This window comes from Onychomys torridus, chromosome 3, assembly GCF_903995425.1.
Source record: "Onychomys torridus chromosome 3, mOncTor1.1, whole genome shotgun sequence".
Lineage (NCBI taxonomy): Eukaryota > Metazoa > Chordata > Mammalia > Rodentia > Cricetidae > Onychomys > Onychomys torridus.
In genome coordinates this window covers 135,237,926-135,254,121 of record NC_050445.1, presented here as the reverse complement: position 1 = coordinate 135,254,121, position 16,196 = coordinate 135,237,926, and positions in this window count along the sequence as shown.

Genomic DNA, 16,196 nt, shown 5'->3' with positions numbered 1-16,196 from the left:
CCCCCCCCCCCCCCCCCCCACGACCTTCACTGGCTATGGTCTGCCCCTATTGCAGGCCCAGATTTCCAGTCACCTCCCACGTCTGCAGCTTGAGATATTTTTCGCGATGGGACCACCACCGTTGGGTGCGTCCTGGGGCTGTGTGAAGCCGGCACGTTCTTCGTGCTCGACGGGGCGGCTGGGTGTTAAGGACTCCCTGGGGAGTCCTTGCTTCACACAGCCCCCCCCCCACTCCACTTATCAGCTGATGAGCTGATAAGGCGGCTTGTGCCTGAGATCCGTCCGGCCTCCGGGAGGTCTTGGCTCGGGATCATGTTTGGTTTTTTTTCTGCCTCTCCGCTGCAGACATGGGAAATAAGGCTTCCAACCCGATCCCTTAAGCTGTCTTCTTGAGGCTTTACTTAAAGATTCCTAAGCTTATCCGTCTCTGTACTGAGAGATGGCCCAAGTATGCTTTAAAAATAACAAAAATCCCAATCTTTTATGGGAGTTATCTAATTCTGGCCAGCGAACAGGCAAATGGAAAGAGTTGCTCTTTATCTTAGCTTTCTCTCTCTCCATAAAGCTCTCGAAAGGTAACCATGGCTTGTGATTCTGCCGCCAACCAGCACGCACCTCCAGCTGGCCGCCGCTGCTTTCCACTATTGATACCGCCACGATTTTTCACAGTGAGTCTGCTGTTCTAATGGCTGAAATCTGAGCTATATGTTTGTGACGGACAATCCCGGGGGTTGTCCAGGTTGTGCTGGCATTAGCAGGCACATTTTTGCTCCCAACGAGAAGGAGCAAAAATGGCATCTGGGGTCTACTGGGTGGACCCATGGCAGCGCAGTCGCAGCTCTTCCCATCCCTTGATGAAACCGGGGCGGGGGGGGGGGGGGGACACGGACACGACTTGAGCTGATCTTAGATCTTACTTCATTCTCAGGATGCCTGAGTTGAAGTCTGATCCCGGTTTGTTATTTTAATTTTTTATTTTCCACTCAGTTACAGCCATGGGACAGAGGGGAGATACCACCCACTTACATTGGTGGATGGGGCGGGTACCAGTAAATCTGGCCGCTTAACAGCTTTGCGGTACTGGTAAACCTGACTGCATAACAATGCGGCAGGTACTTCAGCCAGCAAACGGGAAAATAAGAGTTGCTTCATCTCCAAGCTTTCTGCTAAAGCTCTAAACCCTTTCTTTCCTTTCCCACTAAGGTGTCGGCTGTGGGCTTGGGCGGTTTCTCGCCCTAACTCACCTTAACTCCACCCACTCATTCTCAAACTGCCTTGAGAACCACAGACGGGTCTAAAAGCAGCTGAGATCTAAACAATTAAGTTTACAATAATTGGGATGGCTCCTAAGCCAAAAAAATCAGTTTATAGCCTCAGACAAGTCTTCCAAAGGATCGGTTTACAGTCTGCCTACTGGCAGATCTTCCAAAAGCTGTCCCTAAGCCTCCAATCATCAGGAAAAAAATTCAGGACACAGAGTAAAATCCGTCTCTTGTTCCCGGCTAAAGTAAGTATCTGGAGAACAAGGCTCCTGACCCCATGGGCAAAAGAGTCATCTGTGGCGTTTAAGGTGTGCCAGGAAAGAGAAGCCCGAAAACGAAATTGCCAAATGTTGGTACTCGCTGACTCCCGAAAGCTGTTGGGTCCCTGTTTTAAATGAAAAAGGCCATGGGCTAGCGAATGCCCTGCCCATCAACAGCCTTGTCCTTGTGCTGCCTAGAAAGACAACCGGTCAGCTGACTGCCCCCAGGCGCCAAGACGCATGGGTAGTCAAGCTAAGACCTCCAGCAAACCTAGGCTTGGCTACAGACACAGCAGGGAACCCAGAACTCAGCAGGGAAGCGATCAGTTTCTTTCCTTCTGGACACCAGAGCCATTGACTCAGTCCTGGGAGTTTTAGGATGTCACTCCTCCTTTCTGTTGTCGGGAACAGAGGACAGCCTTACTTACCTCACCAGATTTAATTGTACTTTCAGAGTTACTTAATGAGAAAGATTTCCAACTAAGATAAGAGCTCATTGTCTCACTTTAAGGTTACTGCCTGTGTTTCTCATGTGCATACAGACAGGGCCATGATCTTTGCCTTGTCCCTAATTCAAAAAATAAGTTCTCTTCCACTCTCAAGCTCCAGAGGACACCAGGATCCACTGCCTTGTCACTAATTCCAGAGGAATAGGGTATCACCCCTTTCCCAACTAGGGCCACACAGGGCCGGAGGCAAAAGGGACCATCAAAATATCCAGGTGGTAAGGATATAACAGTCTATCACTGTTTAATACTCAGCAACTGATCACCTGTGTAAATGCTAAAACAAACAGGTGCCTTAAATAAACTGCCTTAAATAAGGCTTGTCTCAGGTAAAAAATTAAGCAGAGTACTAAAACATCACAGCCACTTTTTGAACATGTCTCCATCCAGACAGGCCAGATCCACCTCAGATAAATGTCAACTCCAAAAACAAAATAATAATGAGTCTTTTGTCAAAGCTTTTATGTCACCAGTGTCCTGTCAGACAGCAGGTTCCGAGCCACACCATGAAGGACAGACAGCTGCAGGACAAGGCATGACAGAACTTCATCCCAGGACCAGCCACACCATGAAGGATGGACACAGCTGCAGGACTTCATCCCAGGATTTCAGGAGGCAGCTTCCTGTTTCCCCCCAAGAACCAATCGACATCCACCATTCAGCCTGAAGCAGTCTTTGAGAGAAACGGCGCCCCATACCCACTCATCCACACTTTTTTCTTTTTTTAAGATCAAATGAGTTGGGAATGATAGAAAATTACAACATGCCCACACGGTTGGGCTTGCCCGGTGGACCGCCTAATTATTTCCAGTTCAAAATAGCCATTTCCAGGTCAGAACATCTCACGTGGCTAGGACTCCGTGGCTTTACATGGTTGTGTAAAGCACGAGTGCACACGGCCATGTAATCTACACGCATGCGTGGAGTAGCCACATGCTGTCCTGTACGCATGTGCGGCTCACTCTTTAAAAAGCCGGCGCCATGTTGCACAGGTCTCTCTCCTCCTCTCTATCTTCTCACTCACGTGTGTGCTTCACACATGCCTGTCAACTCTATCCTCTATTAATAAACAGCTCTTCTGTGGATTTGTCGTGTTTGGTATGTGTTCCTCGCAGGGGTAAGAGCGCATAAATAACTAACAATAACATCCTGTATACACACTTTCAGTTCTGTTCTCGTGCCTAGCTCCTTTCTTGCCTGATTTCTCTCTATACTTATCTACTGCTCCCTCTAAGTCCTATCTTAATTTTCTCATCTTAATTCTGCCTCACCTAGGCCTTTTCAGCTTGTTCTTACCCTGCTAGTACTTCCCCATCTGGCTCTTCCTCATCTTCCATCTCATTCCTCTAGTACTCTCTTCTAGTCCTTCAGTCTAGTTCTTCCCCATCTCAGTTTGTCCCTCTCAAGTTCTTACCCATCTAGTTCTTCCATTTTCTTTCCTCTTCTCCGCCCTCTGCCCTGGAAGTCCCTGGAAGGGAGGGTCCGAGCTAAATTGTGTAAAGCTATTACTTAATGTCCACCTGACCTAGGTGTCCCCTTGTGAAATTTATCTTGTCAGGAGTCTTGTATGTGGGCTGCTATCACTGTTAGTCCTTGAAAGTTGGGCCCCCACCTGGGCGGTGTCTCCTTGTGGAATTTACCTTAAGTCAGGACTCCTCAGAAGTTGGGAGCCCAGCTGGGTGGTGTTTCCTGTAGTCCTTGAAAGTGGCTAAGGGAGATACCTGATTCCAGAGAAAGCCTTTCCTGAGGCTGTTCTCCAAATACTTGTAATGTGTATGTCCAGAGAGTCATCAGTCCACACTGTTAGCTCTTCTAGGGGAAAAGTCAATTGGGAAAACTATGAAGGCATGCGTGATTTTCATAACAGAATACAGCTGATATATAACAAGCCAAGTAACACCAAAAACTCCTTGGAGCCAGGTGGCGGTGGCGGTGGCGGTGGCGGTGGCGGCGGTGGAGGCGGAGGCGGCGCACGCCTGTAATCCCAGTATTCGGGAGGCAGAGGCAAGTGGATTTCTGTGAGTTCGAGGCCAGCCTGGTCTACAGTGAGATCCAGGAAAGGTGCAAAGCTACACAGAGAAACCCTGTCTCGAAAAACAAACAAACAAAAAAACAACTCCTTGGGATTTGGCTTCCTCTGGAGGAATTCCCTGATTCCTCCAGGTAGTGACTTTGCCATAACCAGCTGAGTTCTTATGATATATTCCTGCGGCCTGCAGCAGTTCCTGTTTTTTCATTTAGTTAAAAACTTTTTTTTTTATTCTCTCTAGGACAGTGAATATGTAGATAAATTTGGAGATTTCTGAAACATGATAAGTAATGATTAATATTGATTTTTAATCAATATTGTACCTATAATATATATTTATAATCAATAGTCTATATGGATGGCAGGCTGCGGATTAGTTTAACCATCTAATAGGTGTAGTTGTATATAGTTAGAATATCTCTGTCTCAAAAAGGGAGCAGATGAGTAACATAAAAATCTATCCTTAGCTAGTATGGCATAATATGGTCAAAAGTGTCTGAATACTATGATTGTGACTTATCAAAAGGAAATGGTTAGTTTGGAACATTAACTCTATCTGTTAATCTTTGGTTAGTGGTATTGATTTGGTTAACCTGTAATTTAAGGAGGCATAGTTAAAGAGTTACCTGAGTAAGTCATAAGCACCTGAGGGACCAAGGCTGTAGCTGAAGCTTACCTAGTTTAAATTTGTAATCAATGCAATATTAAACTGCTAGCTATGAGAAAACAGCAATAACCTGTGTCAGGATATACACAGAAAGACTTACATACATGTCATAAGTACATGAGGAGAATGTCTGGTAGTACATACGAATTAGGATCATGGAAGAACTTATACAATTACTAATAGAGCTTTTTTTTTTAACGGCAATCCAGCCCCTGGACTGGAGAGTTCAGTTCAGAAAAAGGGGTACGTGACAAAGGGGGCTGTAGAAATCTCTCATGGTTACTTCCTGCTGATGTGGGGGCAAAGTTGGGGGGTCTTGAGGCCTGGAATGCACTGGAAACCCAGGAAGCTCAGGCTGTCTCTATGAGACACATGCAGCAGACTTTGTCTTTCTGCAGGCCAGAAGAGGGCACCAGATCCCATGATAGATGGTTGTGAGCCATCATGTGATTGCTGGGAATTGAACTCAGGACCTCTGGAAGAGCAGTCAGTGCTCTTAACCACTGAGCCATCTCTCCAGCCCCGAAAACCTCTTTAAATGGTTAGAATTTCTGCTGGAAACAAATATATGTATTAATGGCAGAACATTGCAGCCAAAGGGTTTCAAAGACGAGGGGTTTTAAAGAGGAAACGTTTCTCTTAGGTGTACCTATGGAATATTAAATGCATGGTTAGCAGATGAGAGAAGGGGATACCAGGCCAGGGAGAGGGAAGGCTCCTCCCCCACCCAGAGAAGAAAAAGAAAATTTGTAAGTGGGAGGTTAGAACTATAGTCAGGCTGCATTCCTCCTGGTCCTTCTTGGTTTATGAGTGTTGGCAAATTTTGATCTCTTGAAGCTTATAAGAACCTCCTCCTCCTCCTCCTCCTCCTCCTCTTCCTCCTCCTCCTCCTCCTCCTCCTTCTTCTTTGGAGCTGAGGATCGAACCCAGGGCCTTGTGCTTTCTAGGCAAGCGCTCTACCACTGAGCTAAATCCTCAACCCCAAGAACCTTCTTACTAGACAAAATCTTAGACATGTTAGCAATATAACAGTAGTAAATCTTGTCAGAGCAAAATTATGAATTCTTGGAGCCTAAACAAAACATCAGGATAGCCAGAGAATGAAATCTGAAATGTGTCATTTATATATCTATTCAACACTCAATATTTAAGAATCTAGAGGTAAATAACAGCCTGTATTCAGTCTGGCAGCTTTAGAGCGCCTTTGTCCTGCAGCTGCCTAGTAGTTGGTGTGACCGGGAGATCCAGGATTCACATAGGCAGGTCAATGTCCTGTGAAGACATGTAAGCATATCCTCTTCCTGACAGTATGAAAACATCAGGACCTTCACAAATACCAGTGAGAAGATCATAGAGGCTTAAACACCAATTCTTAAGAGCTCTTGAAGTATATGTAAGGCTGTTGTCTATATATGAGCTCTAGGCATTTGTAAAAGTGAAAAGCAGTGAAATAAATGGTGTATTACTTCTTATTTCATAACCATAAATCACAAGGATGTAAGCCTCGTGGGTGAGCTTCTACAGGGAGAGAATTTGTATATATAATTAGGTTGGGGGACTGTGAGGAAGCTATAATTGACAGTCAGTTCTGATGGTTAATCTGTATATATAAGGAGGAACTCTGCTCAGTAAATGAGTCCTGGATAAACAGAACTCGCATTTCCTGCTCTGTGTGTTGGCTTTGGCCTCCATCATGGCAGGGTGAGCGGGCAAGCGGAATGCTGACCATCTTTAGGTTGAGGAGGTATGGTAAAGAAGCAATCTTGTAAATTTATGGTGATTATTTTTTGGTTTCTGGGGATGGCCGTGGGAGATGGGAAGCCAGGCTATGAGATTCCCCTTGGCTTTAATAAACTTTATTGAATTTCTTAAGGACTTGTAACAGTCTATAAGCCTGATTTTCATTAAACAACAAATATTGGGGTGACTCAGGGCTGGTGGGGGGCTTTATGCCCAATATTTAAGTTTTTACTCCACCAGACAGGTAGCAATTACAATTTTCTCAGCATTGAAAGGTCATTGCTTGACCCAGATAGGAGCATCAGATTTATCTGAAATGTGGTCAGCAGTGAGGGGGGTAGTGGCTCCTAGGACAAATCTTGATAACCTAGGCCATGTCTGTCATTTATGATTTCTGGAATAATGGGCTCAATTACGTGCTGAGCTTGTTTACTCAAGTCCCTTTCAGTTCAAAACCCATCTCATGCATTTGAGATGGTATTGGTTCATAGCAGAGACGAATGGTACATCCGTGTGTTACAGTACGTCTCTTTCCCATAGTGTGTTAGGTATGGTGGATGACATATGGGCAGAATGTGTTATAATTTTGTCTATCTGACCACCTTAATATTTTTGAGCTGCTAGCAATAATATTAGGTTGACCTAGGCCTATAAGAGATGAAGGAGTAATAGTCGTTTTAAGTACTTGGCAAATCTTTTCCTGAAATATAAGAAACATCCATGCCTATGTCTAGGAAACCAATTATTTTCTTTCCCTGTATTTTAAGTGTTCAGTTGGTCTGGAATATTTAATTTCTGAACCCAGAAAGCTATAGCCCTAGAATCCAAACTGGCGGCTCCCGGAGGTCTTGTAGCATTCTACTACCTAGCCACAGGTCTGGATGCAGGATTGAGTTGAACTGGCAGCCAGTGAAATCGGCCTGGGATGGCAGCAAGTCACTGTTGACTTCATCTGCCCCACCGTGTGGGGAGGGCACAGAACCAAAAGGGGTCCAGACGAGGCAAGATGAGGGCCCGGGAGAAAGGATAACGATGGAGGGAGGATTGGCTGCCGTTTGGAAGAAGCCACTGCAAAGAAAATGTTTTTAAAAGAGTGTTGAATCTCCCTATGAAAACGTGAAATTCTCCGCTTCTGGACTGGGCTGGTGACTTAGTTTCACATCAGCCTTATACACAGCAACTGTGAATCCACCCTGGACTTCAGGACCATTACTTAACCACCTGATAGCCTAGTGACATCACAGCATAGCCAAGCGGTTGTGGCTAACCTGTTCCTCATTTGGAGATGGTACACTGTGCCTTGGGGTGACCAGACCATAATAAGCACGTTTAAAGTGGTGTGTAAGAGTGTGTGGAATAAGACTGATCTGAGAAACACAAAGGCTTTGCCTCAGTGGCCTTCAGGGAGCTTGACCTTCAACGGCATCTATGATCATTTCTATTTGGTGACTTTCTTGACCTCTTGTCTTCTTTGCATCTTGGCTGGCATGCTGGCATGGTCTTCTCTCTCTCAACACCAGATACTCCTTTGTATAAGGTCCTGAGTTCAAGCCCCAGCACTGGAAAACAAGAAGTGTTGCTGGGGCTGTGGTACAGCACTGTCTAGCATCCAAGGGGCTCTGAGCTCATTGTCCAGCAACACACACACATGCACATACACATGCACACACACACACACACACAAACACATACACATGCACACACACACACACACACACATACACACACATACATACACATACACACACACATACACACATACATACACACACATACACATACCACACACACACACACACACACCCCACACACACACACCACACACACAGAGTTGTATTTTATCCACATATTAATTAAAACTAGATACTTGCCGGGCGGTGGTGGCGCACGCCTTTAATCCCAGTACTCGGAGGCAGAGGCAGGTGGATCTCTGTGAGTTCGAGGCCAGCTTGGTCTCCAAAGCAAGTTCCAGGAAAGGCACAAAGCTACACAGAGAAACCCTGTCTTGAAAAACCAAAACCAAACAAACAAACAAACACACACACACAAAAAAAAAAACCCAAAAAAACAAACACAAAAACAAAAAAAAAACCCTAGATACTAGGTTATTATGATACAGGAATTTCATATTGATGACTAATTTTTTTTTTTTTTCAAGACAGGCTTTCTCTGTGTAACACAGTCCCGGCTGTCCTGGAACTCACTCTGTAAACCAGGCTGGCCACGAACTCACAGAGATCCTCCTGCCTCTGCCTCCTGTGTGCTGGGATTAAAGGCATGTGCAATCATGGCCAGCTCCTAATTTTTTTTGGGGGGGGGTTGGCTAAATATATATTTTATTATGCTTGATAATTCAGCTTGTTTGTCTCTATCTTTTAGATAATTATGTATTTGTATCCAGTTGTGGCAAATATACAGAGGTCTAGTATACATGTTGCTCATTATCCCTGAGTCTGTGACTTCCTTCTGACAGTTAGCTGCAGTGATTTGCATATCCCAGTGTTTCCTGTTGGCTTTGTGATATTGTTTCATTTTTAACTCTTCATTGTCATATCCACCAATCACCTCAGCATTTAACAATCAAAGTGCTAATCTTAAATTAGTACAACTTCAATATGAGTATGCTGACTGCCTCAGAGCCTTTCAATTGTCAACCTTGCCTTGACATTTGGAGAGACAATTAAATATTAAATGTGGGACCCAGAATCTGAATGAGCTGAATGTCGTATCATCACATAAACTTTAATAAGATTTCATTTGGCTTCAGGCTCTGTGATATGTCTAGACTGATCTGTCTGGAGCTCTTTGACTTAGATTAGCGTGTTGGCCCCTCTAGCCTTGCATCTGCTCTGTGACTTCCCAGACCAGGCCCTGATGGCTTTAACGGGAAAGAGCTCTGTTCTCTGTGCTAGCATGTTCTCTTTCTTAGTTTATGTCAAAGCAATAAACCCCTTTCCTTCAAAAACAATGTGTGAGACTCTTCTTTGCTACATGTTCTCTTCTTGTTTCCTGATGCTTATTTTGTTCTCATCTGTGAAGTTCTGTGGTTCAGCCAAAGGCAGCCCGCCCGGTTGTCTCTCGGACTCCCCACCCCTTCCCCAGTGCAGGTGTGTCTCTCCTGGTCTCTAGTCCTCTTCGCCCAAGCACTGACGTCTTGAGACTGCTGCCTGTGTCATCTGGGTATGGACATGGATGCTGGCTCTTCCTGCATCCTAGACTGTTTCCCTGATCTCCCTTCAGCACTTCTCACCTCCACACTTCTTGCTACTTACACCTTTTCTAGTGTTGGTGTTCCTGGGAATTGTTACCTGGGACATTTAAAATAAGATTTATTGGGTTGGGGATTTAGCTCAGTGGTAGAGCGCTTGCCTAGCAAGCGCAAGGCCCTGGGTTCGATCCTCAGCTCAAAAAAAAAAAAAAAAAGATTATTCTTTATGTGTGTGAGTGTTTGCCTCCATGTATGTTATTCTCACATAGGTCTGATGCCCTCAGAGGCCAGAAGAGATCTGGCACTGGAGTTCAGATGATTGTGAACCACCATGTAGGTGCTGGGAACTGAACTTGGATCCTCTGTAAGATCCATCATAACCTTGGATTTAAAAACACATATTCTTCTTTGTATACTCCTCTTAGCCCTCCGCCTTCTTTCTGTCTGTATGATATATCTGTGTGAGAGAGTGCAGGTGTGTGTGTGCATGTGTGGATGTCAGAGAACAACTTTTCGGGGTCGGGTCTATGGATGGTGGGTTCTGCAGATTCAGTTCAAGTCACTAGACTTGAGAGGCAAATGCTTTTATCCACTGGACCATCAGACACATGTGAGAGTGAGTGCGCGCACATGCGCGCGCACACACACACTGTTTTGGAGATTTGGGTCTACTGTTACTTGGTCTTACTGCTTTGGATCTGTGGCAAGGCAGGACATCATGGTGGTAACTCATGTCAGCTGGGCGTGGTGGCATACACCTGTAGTCCCAGTACTTAGGAGGTAGAGGCAGCAGGGTCAGAGTCCAAGTCCAGTCTCAGCTACATGGGTTTGAGACCATCTGGGGCTACATGACATTGTCTCAAAACAGAAGAACAGGACTCAGAAAAAGAGCAACCAGTGACCCTTTTGATGACATATCTCAGTGAGCTGAAGACACTCCAGTAGGCCTTATCTCCAAAGTCCCAGCACTGGACTTTGAGGAGCATTCCAGTTCAAGCAGTGAGTTACCCACATCCTCTCCCCAGGGGTTCTCATGCTTTGACTCTGCCTACTGATGCTATGATTTCTTTTCCAAAAGGTCAGTTTTGATTGTTTGTCTCACTATATACCCCAGACTAGCCTCAAGTGAGTGATTCTCTTGCCCCAACCTGTGGAATTATGATGGGATTATGGGTATGTACTACCATGCCCAGCTTCCTAAGAGGCCTTCAAAGCAGTGACAGTCTCCCTTAAGGATAGTTAGTATGGCAGTTAAGAGAAGGCTAAGATAGTGCTTAATGTGAGTGCCAGGATAGCAGCGCAGTCCTGAAATGCGCAGCAAACAGGCAGGCAACTCATGTGAGAAAAGTAATGCAGAAATTTCTGAGATCACTTTACATCCTTTGAAGAAGTCAGAAAGAGAGGTACACACCTATAATCACTGCTATGGGGAGGCTGAGGCAGGAGGATTTCTGCAAGTCTGAGGCCAGTGTGGGCTACATAGTAAGTGTTAAGTACCAGGTCTGTTAGGAATACATAGAAAAATTCTGGGTTTTGTTTGTTTTTTGTTTTTGTTCTTGGTTTTTTTGAGACAGGGTTTCTCTGAGTAACAGCTGTGGCTGGCCCGGAACTTACTTTGTAGACCAGTATGGCGATATATTGTGGACCCTAATAAACTTTGCCTGAAGATGAGAGAACAGAACAGCCACTAGATTAAACACAGAGGCCAGGGAGTGGGGGCACACGCCTTTAATCTTAGCACTGGGGAGGCAGAGATCCATCTGAATCTCTGAGTTCAAAGCCACCCTGGACTGCATGAAATTGACTAAGTCTAGGAGAGAAAGAGAGCCAGGCAGTGGTGGCACACACCTTAATCTCAGTACTGGGATGTCACACGCCTTTAATTCCAGCACTTGAGATCTCATGGCTCTGCCACCAGTATTTGGGAAGCACACACGCCTTTAATCCCAGCAGTAGGAAGTAATATGGCTGGGTGGAGAAAGGTATACAAGGTGTGAGGAGATAGGAACTGGGGCCCTTTTGGCTAGAGGCTTTTTGGCTTTGGTCCTTTTCGCCTGAAGCTTTTCAGGTAAGGAAGCCTTTCTGCTGAGAGCTCAGAGACATTCAGTCAGAGGATTCGTGGAGTGAGACGTGGCTGTGGCTTGTTCCTCTGTCTCTCTGATCTTTCAGCGTTTACCCCAATATCTGGCTCCAGGTTTTTTTTATTAAAAGACTATTTAAGATTTGAGCAATAGACCAGGCTGGCCTCGAACTCACAGAGATCACCCTGCCTCTGTCTCCCAAGTGCTGGGATTAAAGGTTCACACCACCATGACTGGCTTCCTTTGTCTGTCTGTCTGTCTGTCTGTCTGTCTCTACCCCATCTCCAGAGCTGGAGCTGAGAACAGAACACACCTACGAAAATCACATTTCAATACAAATAAAATATCACTATACACAGGGCCTTAAGCTTTCTAGGCAAGCTCTCTACCACTGAGCTAAATCCGAAACCCCTGTTTTCTTTTTTAAACACAGGATGATAGAATACAAGGCCCCACAATACACATCTCTCTTTAGCTTGCTCTGACAGCCCCGGGAGAGTAAGACTCCTGGAGGAATAGCAGAATCCTCAAGGCAGAAGAATGTTTTGGGAGCTCCAAGGTAACAAGTGCTAAGATGAACTCGGCCCTCCATTTTCTCTGGGAGGCCTCTGCTTATCCTCAACACATACAGACCAGCTTCCACTGCCATCACCCCGCCCCCCAGCCCCACCCCACTGTGTATGCAGCTAGTGGACGAGGGAACCAAAGTGGGAGCGAAAGCCACCTCCTTTCTTCATACCTTCGCCAGATGAGGACGTCCGGTCTCAATGGGACTTTCAAACTGATTTTAAGGCGGCCTTCCAGGGCTGGGGTGTGGCTCAGAGATAGAGCTCTTGCCTGGCATGTAAGAGGTCCTAAATTCCATCCCTGTACTTCAGAGCAACAGCACACACTCTATCAACCTGACTTTTTCACTGGGCATCTTACTCTTTTCCTAGGAATGAAACGGGAGCCTCCAACTCTGTTGATAGGGTGGGAAATTTCTTCTTCCCTTTCTCTTCCCAGCCTAGACAAGGCTTTAGTGGGGTTTACTGCCTGCAGAGGGCGTAGGGAGTCGGAGACCAAAGTTGGTCTCTAATTTTCCCTCTCCAGGGCCAAACTAAATTCCAGAAAACCACATACAGTGGGGATTTTTGTTTTCTTTCTTCCATCCCCAGCCCTGGTGGCGGCAGGGCTCAAAGAGCAGTCTGTTCTGGGGCGAAGCCGGCGTCTGCCTCTCTCCCAAACCAGCCCTGATCAAATCCCAAGCAGGCAGTCCTTAGATAACATGGCTGAGAAACCCTAAACCAGCCGCTCCGACTTGCATCAGTGCCCAGCGTCGCTGTCTGGAAATCGAGCCCGCCGCTGAGATGCCGCACGGATTGAGCGCCGAGTGGCACAGCGGGGCTCTCTTACTGGGTTTACATCTCGGACCAGTGGACCTAGACAAAGAAGGTTTTCAGAAAGTCTGTCCAGGGCTTGAGCGTTGGTGCTGTTTTGTGGCACTTGGCACATGTACTGGGTTTTAGGACCTTTGTCCATCCCCAGCAAAGCAGAAGGTAGGTTAATGTAGCCGTGAGGGGGCTATTTGTCCAAGGTGCCTACAAGATCCTGGCGAAAGAGTGGGTGCAATTGTGTCTGAGGAACAATGTGAAAGTCAGAAAAAGAAAAGATAGATGTGTTCCTCTCCTTACTCATTTTCTTTCTTTCTTCTCCCTCCTCCTACCCTTCCTCCTCTCCTTTTTCTTCCTCGTCCTCTCCTTCTTTTTCCATTCTGGAATTTGAGTCCAGATCTTTGACTGCATTAGGCAAGCGCTCGGCCATGAGCTACAGCTTCAAGCTGGACCGTTTCTGCTTTACTAGAAGGCATTCAATGGTAAACTGTTGAGGAGACAGGGACCCATGTGAACAGAGATTAAACATAGTTTCCATTATTACAGAATGTTTATTGATGCCAGGCAGAAGTGGCACACCTATCTAATCCCAGCACTCAGGAGGCAGAGGCAGGCCAGTCTCTGAGTTCAAGGCCAGCCTGGCCTACAGAGTGAGTTCTGAAACATCCAGGGCTGTCTGTCTCGAGGGGGCGGGAGTAAGATGTAAGAATGAAGAATGTGGGACTGGAGAGATGGCTCAGAGGTTAAGAGCACTGACTGCTCTTCCAGGGGTCCTGAGTTCAATTCCCAGCACCCACATAGTGGCTCACAACCACCTGTAATGAGATCTGGTGCCCTCTTCTGTGTATATAGTAAATAAATAAAATTTTTTAAAAAAAGAATGAAGAATGTTTATTAAATGATTTTTCAGCTGGATGCTAAAGAGGCATGCATGTCACAGGAAGCAGAAAACAAGCTCAGAAGCCATGCCCATAACTGCAGCATTTAGAAAGCTGAGGCAGGAGGATTGATGAGCATTGAACTCCACAGAAAGCTACACAGTGAGTTCCAGACCAGCAGGGGCTGAGAGAAAGATCTTGTCTCAAACACAACCCAACCAGAACAAATAGAAGATGTGCTCAGGTGACAGAATTTTAGCCTAGTACATGTGAGGGCCCTTAAGGAGTTTCTTTCTTCAAGATGAAAGAATGGAGATAGGAAACACCAGAGGCCCAGTGCCCCACAGCCTATTCTGAAAATTCTGAGAACATCCTCAGAGATGCAGAAGGTGGTGCCAGAGAGCTGAAGTGTGCTTCTGGGTCCATGCTCTGTGCGTTCCCTAAGCGGGAGTGCAAACTCCTGTGATGTGCAAACCTATGAGAACTAAACATGTGAAATATGACATCCTTGCAAGACAAGAAAAAAGTGTCAAGTCCTCACTGGTGGTGGCTGGGAAGTGCCTAGAGGAATGGTGAACCGCATAGCGCGCTGATAGACATGATTTGGGAACATGCAAGATTCTGCTTAGAGTTGCCACGCCTTAGCTTCAGCTTTGTGATTCCCCGCCATTATCTGTGGCACCAGACTGCAGGATGCAGGCAGGAGAATGTCTTTCTGGAGAAAGGTAAGGGAGTGTCTTTCAAGTAGGGTTTAGAACTCCTATCACCTCCCAGCCCTGCCACGCACACACATACACCAGGATGGGACCCAGGGCTTCAAGCATACTAGGCATGTGCTCCTCACTGGCTATCACCTGCATCTCCTGAGGTGGGGCTTAATGATCAGAGAAACAGGAAGTAGGTCTTCAGGGGAAGCTCTTCTGACTTACGTTTCAGCATCAACTAAAGAGAAATCAAGAGTTTTTCTGTCCTAGGTGAAAAGATAAACTTTCCATTGTAGTACAAAAATAAAAAAGAGAAATCAAAATGACTTTTCTGGGGGCTAGGAATGTGGCTCAGGGGCAGAGCTGTTTGCCATACATAACCTAAAGACTTGGTGTCAATACCCAACCATAAAAAGATGGGTGGGAGGAAGGAGGAAGAAATGTTTTTTACCTATATCCTCTGGGCTTCCTAGCAACAAGGCAAAATTCAATGGGGGAAAAGAATTGATATTATTCTATTGAAAAGCCTAAGGCCCCCCCTCCCATAAGTGTCTGGTGAATTTCTGGGGAATCCCTTTTACTGATGGAAGGCAGAAAGCATGGTTGTCATGATTTGGAAGCAGGAGTGCACAAAGTTGATCCAAACAGCACATAACCAGCCATGGTGGCATACTTGGGTCAAGCTTGGTCAGCCAGAAGAGAAAACGTGGGCATGTGGCTCAGCGGTAAAATTCTTGTCATGTGTAGGCTCAGAGTTTGATCGGTAGAGCACAGACTAGCAAACCAGCCTGCCAGTGGCACAAACCTATAACCCTAGCATTCCAGAGGCTGAGGCAGGGAGACCTTGAGCTAGCCTGTTACACAATGGGCTAACACAAAGCACAAACCGGGCATGGTGGAGCATACCTGTAATCTTAGCACTGGGGAGGGGAAGGCAGGAGGATCAGATGTCAAGGTCATCCTCGTGTACACAGGGAGTTAGGGGTCAGCTTGGGCTACATAAAATCCTGTGTAAAAAACAATGGGTGTGTAGGGTGCATTCTCACTTTGAACTGGAAAAAGAAATATATCCAAGCAAAGGATTGCTCAGTGGAAAACTTCAAAGCACATACTTCTGCTTTGGGAACACTTCCTTTCCACTCCTGGAATACTGTGCTGAAAGTGTGTGTGTGTGTGTGTGTGTGTGTGTGTGTGTGTGTGTGTGTGGTGAAGTCATGATCTCTTAGTGTGTGAATTGCTGAGGATTTCCCCCAGCCCATGAACTTTATTTTGATGTGAGCATAACATTATCACCCTTTCTTCTTTTCTGTAACTTCCTTTGTCTGATTTCTTTTGTTACTTTTTCTAAAAGTATGGATTCATGCCAGGCAGTAGTGGCACCTGCCTTTAATCCCAGCACTCAGGAGGCAGAGGCAGGCAGATCTCTAAGAGTTCAAAGCCAGCCTGGTCTACAAAGTGAGTTCCAGGACAGCCAGAGCCACACAGAAA